Source organism: Panthera tigris, chromosome A3, assembly GCF_018350195.1.
Source record: "Panthera tigris isolate Pti1 chromosome A3, P.tigris_Pti1_mat1.1, whole genome shotgun sequence".
NCBI lineage: Eukaryota > Metazoa > Chordata > Mammalia > Carnivora > Felidae > Panthera > Panthera tigris.
The window spans coordinates 15,892,763-15,909,833 of record NC_056662.1 but is presented as its reverse complement, the minus strand read 5'-3'; the positions used below and the strand labels follow the sequence as shown (position 1 = coordinate 15,909,833).

Here is a 17,071-nt window from a genome sequence, read left to right as displayed (position 1 = left end):
ATCTCACAGTTCGTGGGTTCGAGCCCCGCATTGGTCTCTGTGCTGACAGCTCAGAGCCTGGAGTCTCCCTCTCAATCTACCCTCCCCCACTTATGCTCTTTCTGTCTCTCTCTCTCAAAAAATAAACATACATTAAAAAAATATTTTTAAGGGGCGCCTGGGTGGCTCAATCGGTTGGGCGTCTGACTTAGGCTCAGGTCATGATCTCGCGGTCCGTGAGTTTGAGCCCCGCATCGGGCTCTGGGCTGACAGTTCAGAGCCTGGAGCCTGTTTCGGATTCTGTGTCTCCCTCTCTCTGACCCTCCCCTGCTCATGCTCTGTCTCTGTCTCAAAAATAAATAAAACGTTAAAAAAAAATTTAAAAAAATATATTTTTAAAAAAGAGGAAGTGGGATTGCAGGCAGAGGAAACAGCAAGTGGGAACCTCGGAGAAGACAGAAACGTGGGGGGGATTTGGGGACCATAAGGAGTTTAGTGCACTGAGATGGTAAGATGCAACCAGGGGGTGTCTGGGTGGTGGGGGACAGCGGGGTGGCCAGCAGGGGTGCGGGAGCTCTGAGGCCTGCGTCAGATTCTTCCACTGCGTTCTGTTGTATGGTAACCAGTCCCTCCATGCTGGGCACTTGGGTTCTTTCTAGTTTTCCCCTGTTAGAAACAATGCTGTGATGAACATCTTTGTCCACACACCTCTGTGCACATGTATGATTATCTCCGTACAGTAAAGATAGGAACACCTGAGGGCTTCCCGGTGGACAGGTTGGAGCAGATTCTGTTTGCCAAACCAGTCCTGGTGCTTTTGGACAGCACTTTGCCAGGTGTCTGCTTGAAGGGTCCTGGACAGGGAGACGCTGGGAGAAGGCCTGAGGGAGCGATAGAGAGCCCTGACTGTGACCTCTGGCTGCCCAGGCCAGGTAAAGGGCAGGGAGGAGCCCCCCGGCCCTGGGCCCCACCTGTCCTGTTGCTGTACATTTATCTGTCCAGCTGTCCTGGTGCCCCAGCTCCTGGCTCCTCCCAAGGAGGCGATAAAGGTACTTCAGAGGCAGGTCTTCAAAGTTGGGGTACCAGATGCAGAGTTCAAACCCTTCACTCCTCAGGGAGAAGCTCAGAGGTTTTGTGTTCCCTCCCAATTGTGAGTCTCCCCACTAGGGGGGAGTTTTGTGGTGAGAATGTGTCTCAGCCTCTCCTACCTGCTTCGATGTGGGTTTTTTCTCCTTCGCCTGATGTGTGGGAGTCATTCAGCTAATTGTTCTGTAAGTAGCTGCATATCCAGTATATCCAGTGTCTGGGAGGAGGAGAGTTCAGGATCCTTCTACGTCACCATCTTGAGCCAGAACTACAACGGCAAAAGCACTTCTACATTGAGCATGGATCTGGGTTCAAATCACAGCTGTACCACTGAAGAACTGAGTGACCTTTGGGCCAGTTACTCAAACCCTCAGAACCTCAGTGTTCTCATCTGTATAACAGGGGAAATAACCTAGCAGGGTTACTTTGGAAGTGAAATGACATTGACAAGTACCTGGCCCATGGTCCAGCTCTCAGTAAATGGTGCTGTATATTTCCATCGTCATCGTGGGTCTCCAGCCTTTTTTGAAAGACCCACAACAGCTTTATGGGGATAAAATCTACATGCCTGACAATGTACTCGTTTAAAGTGTGCAATTCAATGGCTTTTGAGTATATTTCTCACAATCACTTTTGCAACCTCTTCAGCATCCCCCAGACCCATTTGTAGTCCTTCCCATCTCTCCTGCTGATTTCCCTCCCCCTCCAGCCCTAGGCAACCCCAGTTAACTTTCTATGTATTTGCCTATTCCGGACCCTTCAAGTAAATGGAATCATACAAAATGGAAACCTTGCACAGTCTTCTGTGACAGCCTTCTTTCACTTAGCATAATGTTTTCATGGTTCATCCATGTTTAATCAGTGTTTCATTCCCTGGTATTGCTGGCCAATATTCCCCTGTGTGGAAAGACCACATTTCATAGATCCATCCACGAGCTGAAGGACACTTGGATTGTTTCCACCTTTCGGCTCTCATGAATAATGCTGCTGTGAACAGTTACGTGTGGATGTACGTTTCATTCCTCTTGGGTATATACCCCAGGGTGGAAATGCTGGGTCATAGGGTAGCTCTATTTTTAACCTTGTGAGGATCTGCCAGACTATTTTCCAAAGCAGCTACACCACCTTACATTCCCACCGGCAGTATATGAAGGTTCTAATTCCTTCACATCCTTACCAACACTTGTTACTGTCGGTCTTTTTTTATTTTTATTTTTAGCCATCCTAGTGGGAGTGTAGCCGGATCTCATTGGGGTGTTGGTGTGCTTTTCCCTGATGGCTAACATCTCCATCTTTTTCAATGGAATCTGCTTTGTTTCCGGGGACAGGTAAATCCTGGGACACCCTTTTCCCAGTATGGAAACACTAACGTGTCCCAAAAAGAGGGAAAAAAAAATCTTATATGAAAAAAAAAATGTCCATGACGAATTCATAACACTCCTTAGGCTTGCTCTTCCATAAATGACTGTTTCCTTGTTTGGGGACATGGGGTAGTTTCTAATTTTCTTCTATTATCTTCAATATAAAGACTGGTTGTCACATGGAAAATGTTTACGATAAGTAAACAAAAGCAGGCTGAAAAAATACCCAGTCATCATATCTGAAAACAACGTATGTTTGTTAATTCATTCAAATGCGTTTTGACCAACGTGCTGTGTTCCAAGCCTCGAGCTAGCTGACAGATGGACAAGGCTGGGAAAGGAACAGCAAAGATGTAAATACCACTGGATGGGGGTGATGGGGGCCCCGTTGATAGATTCCCCACCCTTCCCCATCTCTATTTCCCAAACTCCCTGGACTATTGTTATGGTGCCCTTGCAATGATAAAATTGAGGGAAAGAAGAAATAACTATTGATTTAAGGGTGATGGGAGAACCATTTCTTTTTTTAAAAAAGTATTTATTTTTGAGAGAGATAAAGAGAGAGTGAGTGGGGTACGGGCAGAGAGAGAGGGAGAGAGAGAATCCCAAGCAGGCTCCTCACTGTTTGCACAGAACACAACTCGGGGCTCGATCCCGCAAACTGTGAGATCATGACCTGAGCCAAAATCAAGAGTTGCACGCTTAACTGACTGACCCACCCGAGCATCCCACAGAAGCATTCCTTGAGCCAGATCCTTCAAACCTACCATTTTATAGAATCTCCACGCAACTTGGGAAGCTAACAATACAGTAGCTAATATTTTGGCACTTACCACATGTCTGGCAAGGGGTTCCCTTCCGCTATGGTGGTCTGTCTTTCCACATCACCCACACATGTGCACAGCTGCACATAAACTCATTTTCACACTCAGATCCGCGCCTGCAGCCTTGGACATACCCGGGAGTGTTCATACCACACCTAGACTCACATGGGCACTTACGTGCAGGACTGCTCATATCCACAGGTATGCGCATGGGCACATGTGTACGTGTGAGCTAGACACACACACATATGCATGTGCATAGAGGCCATACACTTTTGGACTCATGTCTAAGAGTGGGAAAAGGGGTGCAGATAAAGGGCCCAAAGTCCAACTTACCCTCAAAGCACCGTCTGCTGCTGGCAGGTGTGTGTACAGGACTGGGTGAGGCAGGGACAGGTGGCTATAGGCTCAAAGGGCAGCAATGACCTTGTGCCAGAAACCAAGGGCCACCCACTAACTTCTGGACAGCAACTAGAGGGCCTCATCTGCTGGGCAAATCCCCAGCTGGAGGGCCTGAACTGAGACCCTACATACAGCCCAACCTGTGCCAGGAGCTCCAGGGACTGCAGAAAAGAAGACACCATCCAGGTCCTCCAAAGGTCCCCAAGGAGTTGAGAAGACAAGATTCACATCTAGAGGAGGCCTCACATAACGGTCAACGGCAAACATTTTAGCGACAGACTTCCTGGATTAGAATCTTGATTCTACCATTTACTGGCTGTATGACCTGGGCAAGTTAGTTAACTGATCGGTGCCTCAGTTTCCCCATCTATAAAATGGGGAAAATTCTAGTGCCTACCCCTTGGGTTGTTGCTTAACGAGTGCTAAATAAATACATCTTTACAAAATAAGCTGTTCTGGGCAAAGGGGGTTTGGGGGTGAGGGACAGGCACTGAGTAGCAAGAAATTCCTCAGGACCCTGGCCCTGTGTCCTACTAGCTGGGTAACCTCGGACAAGTCACACAACCTCTCTGAACCTTAGAGCTCCTTATTTGTAAACGTTGCACAAACATTCTTGATCACTAAACACGTATTTATTGAGGACCTACCATGTGCCATGCATAGAGAAAATAACAGGGAGAAAGCCAGACGGTCCCTGTCTGCATGGAGCCTACAGACTCAGAAGGATGAAGTGAAACCCTGGTGCACAGTAGGTGTGCCATCAGTGTTCCTTCTTTTCTACCATTGTGAAGACAATACGTCAACACTGTAGAGAGTTTGGAGAATGCAGAGGGGCTGAGGTGGGGGAGATCACTCGGAATCTCCCCGCCCCCACCCCTAACAAAACTAGTCATTTCATTTTTGCCTGGCAAGCCAGTAGGGCCTGGCTCGTGGTAAAACGCTTTAAAAAGCATTGGGATTAGGGCGCCTGGATGGCTCAGTCGGTTAAGCATCCGGCTTTGGCACAGGTCATGATCTCGTGGTTCATGAGTTCGAGCCCCATGTCGGGCTCTGTGCTGACAGCTCAGAACCTGGAGCCTGCTCCGGATTCTGTGTCTCCCTCTCTCTGTCCCTCCCCTGCCCACACTCTTGTCTCTCTCTCTCAAAAAAATAAATAAACATTAAGAAAAAGTTTTTAAAAGAGCATTTGGATTAACCAATGCATTGCATTTGTGATCAGCAGAAAACAGCTAATTACACTGTAGCATATTTACTCGATGGAAAGCAACACGAGCTGTCATGGCCAGCCCTCGGCACATAGAGGCCTTTCCCTTCTTTGGGACCTACAACATTTCCATGTTATAGGAAACAAAACTGAGGCTCAGAGAAGTCACGTCACTTGCCAAAGGTCACACAGAAATGTGAAGAGCCAGCTTCAGAAGCCAGAGCTCTTTGGCCCACACTGTCTCGGACTGTGGGACGCAGCCAGAGATGGACAGTAGGGCTTTGGGCATGGTGACAGGGCTGCCTTTCCATTTACTGAAGCTCAGGTTTGGGGGGTCTTTGTGAGCCAGACCTAGGGACACAGGATAATTGCCAGGCTCTTACATGGTCCTGGGGTTCTCTTCTGAGCCCAGAAAGCCCTCACTCTTACCCCCTTGGGAGCTTGGGGGCCGGCTTAGCCAGGGTCATAGCACTGGACAAGTCAGTGACTTCTGGTGCCCTCTAGTGGGCAAGGAATGAAAACCTCTGGATCCCTCAGGGACCTGGGAGCCCACCTTGTGGAAGTCAACTGCTCCTGCTGCTGCTAATGACGGTGGCCGCACAAGTGCTGACCATGTGCAGGCACTTTGACACCTAATCTCATGTAATTCCCACAATAGCTCTCTCAAGGTGGGGACCATCATTACTACTTGATATATATAATCTGAGACTTGGGAAAATGACTTACCAGGGGCATGTAGCTGGTTGGTGGCAGGGCCAGGAGGTAAGCCCTCGGTGCTCATAGGAGAGAGCATCGTCAAGGAAGCCTTCCTGCGCCATGTGACAGCCCTGCGTGGTTGGACACACGGCAGGTTCACACCCCCCACAAGACCCTTGGAGAGGGGCTCTACAGTGCATTCACCCGATTCCATATTTGATACATTTTGCAACATGAAGACACTTTAGTTGTAATTGGTTGAGACTACTGTCTCTACTCCACTGTCTAGAATGTTTTCATAATCACAGGTGATAAATATACATTAATAATTCGTTTGACACATTTTGTTAAACGAATGAATGGATGAGAGTGGAATGAATGAAGTAGCATTTAGTTCACTCTTGAAGGAAGGAGGCGATTTTCATGGATACTTCTCGGGCAGTCTAGGGTTACCCTCCACAGGGCAAACTTGGGCCATGGTGGTCTTGAATGTCAGAGTGACATTCAATCTGGACTGCTTTGGCAGGCAGTGGGGGCGCTATGGGAGGTTTTAGAGCAGAGGAAGGATTTGGGTGTAATCGTCAATTAAGCAGAAGCTGAATGTCAGATAGAGGACGGAGCCCTATGGCAGGGTGGCGGCGGGCGGGGCACAGACTGCCTCTGGTAAAACTGCCCTCAGCCAGCACCACCAAATAGTGGGTGCTCAGGTGATGGGATCACAGGGGTCCCGTCCATCACAGTGCTCCTTTCTACAGCATCCCTGGGAGAGAGAGCCCAGGCTAGGAGAGACCAAAACCTCGGTGGGCGTTCAGCCTGGATTTGTTCAACAGTTTGGTGCGCCCAGCCCAGTGTGGGAGAAGGTTGGGGCCCTGCCCAGGTCAGGCATGGGGTCTAATGGGTGTGAGGGTCCCAGGCATTACGGCATGTCCCAGCCTCTTGTTTTGAGGTGAGGCGGCCATTCCACAGAATAGGAAACGGGAGCTGGCGAGGCAGGGGTGGACCTATAAACATCCAGCTGTCCCTCTGCCTCCTTTACTAGGCACCGCGCTACACCTTCCCTCTCCTCCAGGAGTAGAAATCAACAACCCCAACCCCCAGCTACCGTGTATTTAGAACTTGTTTTGTGCCACACCCCATTAATGTCCTGTCACTTGATTGTTCTTCCAGCAAACCTCAGATTCAGAGGAATGGCTAACTATTTCCGTTTTACAGATAGGAGCTGGAGATCCCAGAGAGGTGAAGTTGCTTACCCAGGTCACACAGCAATAAACGGTAGAAGAGAGACCAAACCAGGCTCCCGAGGCAGCCCCCCGAGTCCCCCCCCCCCCCCCCCCCCATCTGCCCGGCCTCCTGTGCTGGTCCCATCTCAGGTGCAGAAACTCAGCACTGCCAGCAGAGGGAGACACGCCCTAGAAGATAAGCCCGGCTTCCCAGAGCTCTGGCCACTGGGATTCTCCCTGCGGGGAACAGCCTGGCTAAGGCTACTCTAGGATTCTGAAATGCCTGGCCTTGGGCGCCCCCTTAGTCCCAGGTTCAGGTGGGGCCTGAGGAGCACGGAGACGTGTGCAGGGGAGTGTAAAACAAAAAACATGGTTCACAGAAAAGGAAACACAATGGCTTTTAACATAGAAAAAGAGGTTTCACTCACTCCTAATAAGTGAAATCTGTGTTAAATCCACAAGCCGGCACTTGTGATGTATTAAATTGGCCGCTGTGCAGGTGAGGGTATGGAGAAACGTGCCCTCATACATTGCTGATGGGTTTAAAACTTGACTCATGGAAGGCGATCTGGTAATAGCTATTGAAACTGCAAATCCGCATGCATCCAAAGGGCATGGAAAATACATGAATCGAAAGACTCGTACTAGACGCGCATTATTCAATATGGCGGCCACCAGCCACACCTGGCTGCTGAGCACTTGAAGTGTGGCTGGTTCCGACTGAGATGAGCTGTAAGTATAAAATACACACCAAATTTTGTCAGTATGAAAAAAAAAGTAAACTAATTCCTTAATATTAACATTAATATTAATAAATAATAATAATTAATAAATAAATTAATAAATAACTAATTAATAAATTAATTAATAAATAATAAATAAATAATAATAATTAATAAATAAATTAATAAAATATTAATATTCCTTAATATTTTTTATATTGATGTTGTGTTGTGATGAAATGTGTTGAAATGTATTTTTGATAGATGGAGTTAAATCATTTTTCAAGTTATACTTGTTCTTTTTTACTTTTAAAACATGGCTGCCAGAAAAATGTTAAATTACATAGGTGGTTTGCATCTGTGGCTCATATTTTTTTCGTAGCAAAATACACATAACATCAAATTCATTATCGAGGTCATTTCTAACTGTACAGCTTAGTGGCACCAAGAATGATCACGTTGCTGTAAACACGTGACCACCAGCCACATCGAGAACTTTTTCATCTTCCTGTATAGAAACTCTGTCCCATTAAACAACAGCTCCCCGTCCCCTCTTCCCAGGCCCTGGAAACTACCATTCTAGTCCCTGCCTCTCAAAATTTGACTGCTCTAGTCTCTCCTTCATATAAGGGAATCCTACAGTATTTGTTCTTTTGAGTCTGGCTCATTTCACCTAGCATAACGTCTTCACGGCTCACACGGTGTCCAAGTGTCCTTCCTTTTTAAGGCTGAGCAACAGTCCATTGTGTTTATGTACACATCTATTCATCAGCTGATGGACATTTGGGTTGTTTCTACATTTCGGCTGTTGTCAATGCTGCAATGAACGTTTATGTACAAATATCTGTTCGAGTCCCTGCTCTCAGTTCTTGAGTATATCCTGTAGTAGATTTTACTGGACAGCACTATACTAGAAATTTCCATAGCAGCACTATTTGAAATGCCTCCAGACTGGGAGCTGCCCAAATGCCCATCAGCAGCGGAGCGGCGAAATAGATTTTGGTATATTCACACGGAACAGCACAGTAATAATGAATGAACAGGCGCACGCACAGTGTGGATGGAGCTCACGCACAAAGCAACACATGTGCTGTGAGTCCACTTGCACAAAGTTCAAAAGAGGCAAAGCTAACCTGTGATGTTAGCAGTCAGGGTGATGGCTCCTCTTTGTGGGCTGTGAAGGGGCTTCTGAGGGGCTGGCAGTGTCCTGTTGATCTGGCACTGGCTTCAGGAGTCTGATTACTTTGTGAAAATTCACCAGCTAAACTCTCAGTTTTGTGTATATGTCAGGCTTCTGTAAGAAGTTCTAAAAAAAAAAAAAATGCATATACCCTTTGATCCAGTGATCCTAGTTTTAGGAATTAAACTACAGACATATTTTTCACATGTGTGAAATAAAGCAAGTACAAGGTTCTCCACTGCACTTTCTCATCATAGCAAAAAACTGGAACATCTCAGCTCACACCCACTAGGATGGCTATTATCAAACAAAACAAAACAAAAACAAAAATAGAAGCTCCTGGCTATCCCAGCCAGTAGAGCGTGCAACTCTTGATCTCAGGGTTGTGAGTTCAAGCCCCATGTTGGGTGTAGAGAGGACTTTAAAAAATAGAATCTAAAAAAAAAAAAAAATGAAAATAAGAAGTGTTGGCAAGGATGTGGAGACTGTGCACTGTTGGTGGGAATAGAAAACAGTGTATCTACTGTGGAAAACTGTATGGCAATTCTCAAAAAATTAAAAATAGAATTACCATATATCATTCAGCAATCCCATGTCTAGGTGAATACCCAAAAGATTTGAAAGTAGGGTCTTGAGGGGCGCCTGGATGGCTCAGTCGGTTGAACATTAGGCTTTGGCTCAGGTCATGATCTCACGGTTCATGGGTTCGAGCCCCACGTCGGGCTCCACGCTGGTGGTGTGGAGCTTGCTTGGGATTCTCTCTCTCTCTCTCTCTCTCTCTCTCTCTCTCTCTCTCTCTCTCTGCCCCTCCTCCACTCATGCTTTCTCTGTCTCTCTCAAAATAAATAAGTTTTTAAAAAATGTTTTAAAAAATGGCTAAAATGGCAAATTTGATATTATGCATATTTAACCACAATTAAAATTTTTAAAAAGGGAGGTGTCTATAAGGTAAGAAAAATACTCAAGATACTGTGAGTAATAAAAGTCAAGGGGGAGAACAGAGTGTAAGGAATGTTTCCATTTGTTTAAGATATCAAACTGTTAAACAGAAGACACAGAGATAGGATAGAAGTGACCTTCCAGACCAGATTACCATGCACAAAGGACTAACAAAGAAAGTGGGCAAGGACCCGTCTTCGCCCCTCATGACTTAGAGAAAGTTAAGGCGGGGGCGGGGGGGGGGGCCTTGGTGAGGTGCTGTGCAGGAATGGGGTGCAGCTCAGGCCTGAGGGACCCCCGCCTGAGATAGCCAAACAGAGGCGGCACCTCCATATGTTGGACTAGAGACTAGGAGAGTTTCTGGACCAGTTGGGGGCTGAGGTGGGGGGAGGGGGGTCCGTCATCTTGGGTCCTATCCCAAGAAGTTGGAGATGGGTGTGGGGTTCCTAGGGCTGAGCAAGGAGTGGCAGGGGACTTGGCGCATCCACCAAGGTCAAGGGTAAGAGGAGCCCGCAGCAATGGCCAAATTCATGAAGCCCACAACAGTGTCCCATGATGGAAACATGGGACAGCTTAAAATGTCTGCTGGCTAGAAATAAGTCAGTCAGAGAAAGACAAATATCATATGATTTCACTCATATGTGGAATTTCAGAAACAAAACAGATGAACATAAGGGAAGGGAAGCAAAAATAAGATAAAGACAGAGAGGGAGACAAGCCATAAGAGACTCAAATAGAGAACAAACTGAGCGCTGCTGGCCGGGTGTTGGCTGGGGGGGGATGGGCTAAATGGGGGACGGCCATTAAGGAGGACACTTGTTGGGATGAGCACTGGGTGTTATATGTAAGTGACGAATCACTAAATTCTATTCCTGAAATCACTATCATACTATATTTTAACTAACTTGGATTTAAATTTAAAAAAAAATAATAAAATAAGACAAAACAAAACAAAACGTCTGCTGGTTAGAACACTGGACGCCAGCCAGGATGGCGGCAGCTCAATTAAGACCCTTCCTCTCCCCTTACCACCTCCACCCAGCCCCACAAGCAGGGGAGAGGAGGAGGGATGGAGAAGGCCCCCACCCCACCTTCCCCACTGTGGGAAAGAAGCCGGGGAGACGGTCTAAACCCAAATCAAATTGGGAATTTCCCTGAGTATCCTGACTGGATACAATTTGAGTGGAGACCATGTTTGGGACTGAAAGTGACGGCAGAATTGTCTCTATCTAAAAGCTGCTGAGACAACATGACTCCATTCCATGTGCCCTCCCATTCTCCAGGGCCCTGGCAGAGGAAGGGGGGGGGGGGAGGGAGGGAGAGAGGGAGGGAGAGAGGGAGAGAGAGGGAGAGAGGGAGAGAGAGGGAGAGAGATAAGGAGAGAGATAAGGAGGGAGAGAGGGAGAGAGATAAGGAGGGAGAGAGGGAGAGAGATAAGGAGGGAGAGAGGGAGAGAGATAAGGAGGGAGAGAGGGAGAGAGAAGCTGCAGGGTCTCTTAAGGGCCTGCCCAGAACTAGCACGAGGTTGCTTCTACCACATTCTATTGACCAAAGCAACACCCAAGGCCAACCCATCTTTGAGGGAAATCTACTTTTTGAATGGAGGAGCTAGGTCAAAGTCACATTGCAAAGGGGCGTAGGAACAGTGAGGGATGGAGAACTGGGCCCACTTTCCTAACCAGTCTCTCAAAAAGACCTTGCTTCCCTTGCAAGGGAAGCTGGGAAAGGTAGGCCAGCTGCAAGTCCAGAAAGAAGAAGCAGGTCACCGGTTCTGCCGTACCCGCCCCCTCCTCTGCTGGTGCATTTCTAGGCACCTGCCTACCGTGCTCAGCCCAGCAGGGTGGCTTAGCGAGAGCCTCTATTCTCAGACATGGAGGTCCTGACTTCCCATTTGTGCGACCACACACTTCTGCTCTCAGGAGCTCCATTTTCTCATCTGGAAAATAGGAATATAACAATAATAATTGCCTCCCATTGACATGAGGATGATGAAAGCACTCTTCAATTCATGAAAGCCTCAGACTTTGCAAAGAACCGGCTGACACTGTGCTTTCAAAAGTGTTAGGTAACTAGAGGACACACGAAATCAAGATATGTGTGCAGACCTGGGGAGATGTGTTAACAGTGGGGGTGGGGGGAGCAATCAGAGGAGCTGTGGCAGGAGAGGTTCCTGCAGCCAAACTTTGACAGGTGATGAGCAAAATCGGAATAGACCCAGGAGACAGGGAAAAGCACGGTAGGGAGAAAGAATAGCACATGCAAAGGTGTGGAGGCTGGAACACACGTGGCATGTTGAAAGGTCCCATGCCTCACTATTTAAAGCAGAAATTCCCCAAGGGTGGGATGCTGGCTGGGCTAGGGGCTGACGCACACTAACATGCTTGTTCCTTGGCAGGGCAGGTTCTAAAAAGGGGGGGGGGGTGAAGAATGAGAAATTGAAAACAGATCATTGGGGAGAAAAGTATTTCAGGCTCGAGACAACTGTCTTTGCAGCCTCTGGCTCCTATCCCACCCATTCCCTGGCCCTGACACAAGGCTGGCTGGAAGAAGGTGTTTCTCCTGGGATTGTTCAAGCTGAGGGCCTCGTCGGCAGGAGGCTAAAGCCTACCCCGTTCCTGTCTGGGTGCCAAACTCTACACCAGGCTTAAATGGACCCACAGCCTGACGGCATACCTGAAGCCATGTGAAATGCTCCCTTGATTCTCCCCTCAAGATACGTTCTGTTATTGTCCCCATTTCCCAGATGAGTAAACTGAGGCTTAGAGAAGTTAACTGGCTTACCCACAGCCACATGCCCAGCCAAGGGTGAATCTGACCGATTCCATTGCCTTATCCTGGGCCTAGGGTGCAGGTAGAGTAGGGAGATGTTTAGAACAGCAAGGAAGAGCATTCCATGGGGTACAGGATTTAGTGTGTGAGGTGGTACAGTGCAGGGAGGAAGTGTTTGACTCAGAAGTCAGATTTTGGGGGCTGTTTGTTACAGCAGTATGACTTAGCCTATCCTGACTGATACAAGTCATGAGAAACAAAGTTACACGTCCTTTAAAAGGTTACAGCTTACTGTCTTCCTCTCAGAAGCAGCAATTAAAAAAAAAATAGCAACTAATTTTAAACTTTGACAAAGTACATGTAACATAAAATTTGCCACCTTAACATTTGAAAATGTACAGCTCTGTGGCATTAAGCCCATTCACATGGTTATGCTGCCATCACCACCATCCATCCCCAGAGCTCTTGTCATCCTGTGAGGTTCAAACTCTGTTTTGAATCTGTTTCCATCAAACATGAACTTCTCCTTCCCCTTCCCCAGCCCCAGGCCACCGCTTGTACTTTCTGTCTCTATGCACCTGATTACTCCAAGTACCTGAACGTCCTCATGGTTCATCCATGTTGTAGCCTGGGTCAAAACGTCCTTCCTTATCAAGGCTGAGTAATATTCCGTTGCACGTACATTTGTCATTCACTCACTCAACCATCCCCCATGGACACCTGGGTTACTTCCACCTTTTGACTGTTGGGAATAATGTTATACATAGGGGAGCACAAAAATCCAGAGCCGCATTATAAAGCAAAGTTGTCGGGGGAGATACGTGCACTGACCAAGACGCCAGGAGACTCCAGGCCTCCGGATCCACCACTAACTTGCCGTGTCGCTTTGGGCACATGGCTTTCTGCATCCGATTCAAACTCTCCTTACTTCGCTGCCTACCTCACGGTAGCGTGCGGAGACCCGGTGGGACCGTGCCGTATGAACGCTCCCTGCAAAGAGAAGCCACGAGAGACTGTTATTGCTGTTACTTAGTGGGCTGAGGGTGATGATTTCCCAAAGGCATGAGTCACTAATGGTGGAATTCTAGGCATCAGGAGACATAGTTCTGGGCAACAGAGACCAGATTCCACACAGAGCAGTGACCCTGACCCTGAGCCTGCTAGGGAGCCACACCCTCTCTCCTTGGCCACTGGCTGTTGTGAAGAAGCAGTCAGTGAATGTCATATCACATGGTCCTTAGGGTGGAGCCTGCAGCTCTTATTGCCTCACATGATTGTTAAGGAGGCCCAGAAAGGGTGATACACTTGCCTGGAGCCACACAGCCAGAGAGCAGTGGAAGCCAGACTAGAACTCAAAGCTCCAGACTCCCAGACCTGCACCACCCTGCCTACCATGCAACTCTAGGAAGAGGGTCTAGGGACTGAGCTCTGGAAGAGCAGTTGGGGCAGGGAGAGAATGGGGGCCCAAGTGGCCTCACAGGGAAGGGGGAACTTTCTTCTTTGGTATCATGGAGATTGACCTAAGAACCTCTCAACTTACAGCCCTCTCCGTACTTTCCAAAATCCCGAGAGCACTCGTGATAACAATACTTGCTACTATTAATTGAACCCTTCCTAAGTCCCAGGCTTAGAGCTGAGTACCTCACGTGCTGGTCTCCTTCATCCCTCCAGTGAGCTAGGAACCAGTGTTATACCATCCAAAAGCCCCCAAACCTGAATTCAATGGCATTTTCCAGGTCATAAAATGCGAAAAGCCCAGAGCTGGCTTTGAACCCAGGGCAGCGTGCCTGTGGTATCTGTGTACTGAAGCGCAATGATTTACTGCTTCGGCTGAATTCTGTAACAGTTGTGAGGTCAGGGGTGGGGGTGGGGGAGGGCTGACTTCACCCATTGCTCAAGCGGGAAAACTGAGGCTTGGAGCAGATTAGTGGCATGTGGACAAGAGGAGGAGTCAGGGCTGGGTCAGGGCAGGCTTCTGTCCAGCACATCTGCTCCGGGGAGGACAAAGCTCTTCTAGGAGTGCTGCGGCCCCTGTCAGACCTAAGCAGGATGGGGAGGGGGTAGCGACGGAACCTATGTGGGCCCCCTCAACCCAGCAATAACGACAGCCCGCACTTAAGGAGCGCTAACCAGGCTCACGGTCTTCAGCTTGACACCCCCTCTGGATTATTTCATTTCGTCTCCACCCACGTTGAAGGAACTCACCTTCCTCTCCTCCCTTCGTAGATGGGAACGTTCAGGTTCATGGAGGTGAGCTCACTTGTCCAGCTGGCCAGGCTAGAAGGTTGTGGAACTGATATGCGAAAGTCTGGCCTTTTACCCACCAGCCCGAGTAAGCCCTGCACAGCCCGCCAGGGCTGAGGCTCGGGAGATTCCATTTGCCAAGGGTCCCCAGGTACGCTGTTCTCAGAAACCATATTCCTCAAGCGGAGCTATCATGCATGGTGATTCAACAGCCCCCCTTCCCCGCCGATTCTCCGCCGTGCACAGGATAGAGGATCCACGGGGTGTGGGCCCCGAGGGCTGAGCCAACAGAGGGGCTGGTGACAGCAGGTCGGCCCAGGCAAATTTGGCTACCTACAGAAGCCTTCCCCTCCCTGTATGTGCCGCTCTCAGCACTGGCCGGGGAGGAAGGCAGCGTCTCCCAGGCCCCATCCTTTCGGGGCCCTTGATCCAGCTCAGATCCAGAAACGACTGCCCATTCTCTTTCCTGCCTCCGGCCTTCTCTCTAGAGCCTTGCCTTTGCTCTGGGATAGGGGTGGGCAATGTGTTCAAGAAGTCTCTTCTCCAGCCCCAGGGGCTAAGCCATTCAAGAGTCGCCAGTCCCCGTGGCTCGTTTTCAGGGACGGGCTTGTGTATCGGCTGGGTTAAGTCATGCTAGCCGCTGTAACAAATACCTCCAAGATTTCAGTGGCTTTCCACCACGTTTGGTTCTTTCTCACATGCCCGTATGGGAAGTCTTAACAGAAACATTTTGATCTGTACAGCCATTTAGGGACAGAGACCCTCCCTTCCTAGCTTGTGATTTGGCCTTCCTCGTCCTTATTCAGCAGGCAGATGGGGAAAGACGGCAAGGATCGTAGGCCAGACCTGAAAACGATGCATTTATTTCTGCTCATATCCCGTTGGCCAGACTCGGTCACATGGCCACACCTAACTGCACAGGGGGCTGGGAACTGTAGCCTGGCCGTGCACCTAGAAAGATGGCTATCAGTGAGCCCTAGCGGACTTCCATGGGAATATGACCCCGTTCTCATGGAGGAGACACAAAGTCTGCCAGGGGGTTCTGAGGAGGGCTTGCCTCGATTATAAGAAGCCGTGTAGGGAGACGTTCCTCTCTTCTTCCCTTTAGGTGGTTGCATGAGGATATGATGTCTGAAACTTTGGCAGCCATGTTGAGACCATGGGGAGCCATGCCTGAGCCCTAAAGCCAACACGTGGAAGACGCTGGCGCTGAAGTACGGGTCCCGGATGACATCACTGAGCCTCTGAACTAACCACTCCTGGAACGACCCAGCCTGCAGAGTGCTTGACCACAGAGGTCTCTACTGTGGAAGTCAGGAGCATCAGGGTATTCTACTATTTGCAGTCAAACCTCCCGACTGACACTCAGGAGTGAATGCTGGAAACAGCCGGCCCGTCGCACAGGCTGTTGTGCTTATTTTAGGGGAAAGGGTGGGGAAGGTGCGGCAGTTTGAACACAAAATGAGCAACTACTTATGTGCCAGGACCCTGACATATGTAGGGTCTATGTGGGGATAAACTGCCCGGATTCAAATCTTGGCTCCATCACCTCAGCAGCCCGTGACCTTGAGTAAGTCACTGAACCTCTCTGCCACAGTTACTCCATTCCTAACATTGGGGTGCTTCTAAATATTCCACCTACTCGGTAGAGGATTAAATGTCCAGTTCATGTAACCAGTCTAGCACATTATCAGTAAACGTGAGCTTAAAAATCCTGACCAGACCCTGAGGGGTATGAGGAATATTAACCCCATTTAAGAGATGGGGAATCTGAAGTTCAAGGAAGTGAAGTCTAAGAGCATACAAATAAGGAGAGACAGAACCTGGATTTGAACCCAGGTCGAGTTGAGCACCTACAATGTGCCAGGCATTGTGGCAGGTGTTTAGTTACATTAGCCCATCGGATTTGCACAGCAGCCCTGCATAGGAGGTGGTGCTGTTATTATTTATTCCTACTATTTATTCCCATATCACAGAGGTAATGAAAGTTGCCTACAAGTAGGGTCAGGATGTCAGCATTTGAACCTAGGCCTGGGTCCAAGCCCTTATTCTCTCTACCATTTATCAACCTCCCTCACAGGGACCCACAGACTATGATAGTAGACCCTCAGGCATCGGAGGAATAAGACACTTGGCCCCCACGGCTGTTCAGGGTCTCCTGAACTCATTCTCCAAAGCTGGCTGCCAGTTCAGCCTATCTCCAAGGTTGTCCCAGTGATGGCTATACCCTTGCTCTGCCAGGAAAACCAGGACCTGAAGCAGAAAATCCTGAGAGAGGCAATGCTTGGCTCAGTTTATAAAGCAGAACTTTAGGAGCTGAACCATAACGGAGTAGGCTGCCTTGGGGTGAGCTCCTTGGTCCTGGGAGAATACAAGGAAAGATTGGTGGTCAGTCTTCTCCTGTGAAGGTTTTAGAGGCAGTTCCTGCATGGAAAGATACTGATT

General features: G+C 48.6%; 1 long non-coding RNA gene across 1 annotated transcript in view; it reads right to left on the bottom strand.

Annotated features, from left to right (window-relative positions):
• Positions 1–17,071, bottom strand: part of LOC122237184 — a 40,109-nt gene that overhangs the window by 13,243 nt on the left and 9,795 nt on the right. The window contains exons 2-3 of the long non-coding RNA XR_006215419.1: positions 13,214–13,372; positions 8,628–8,800 (exon numbers count right to left, since the gene is read on the bottom strand). This is a non-coding gene — a long non-coding RNA (uncharacterized LOC122237184). The remainder of the gene's footprint in view (positions 1–8,627; positions 8,801–13,213; positions 13,373–17,071) is intronic.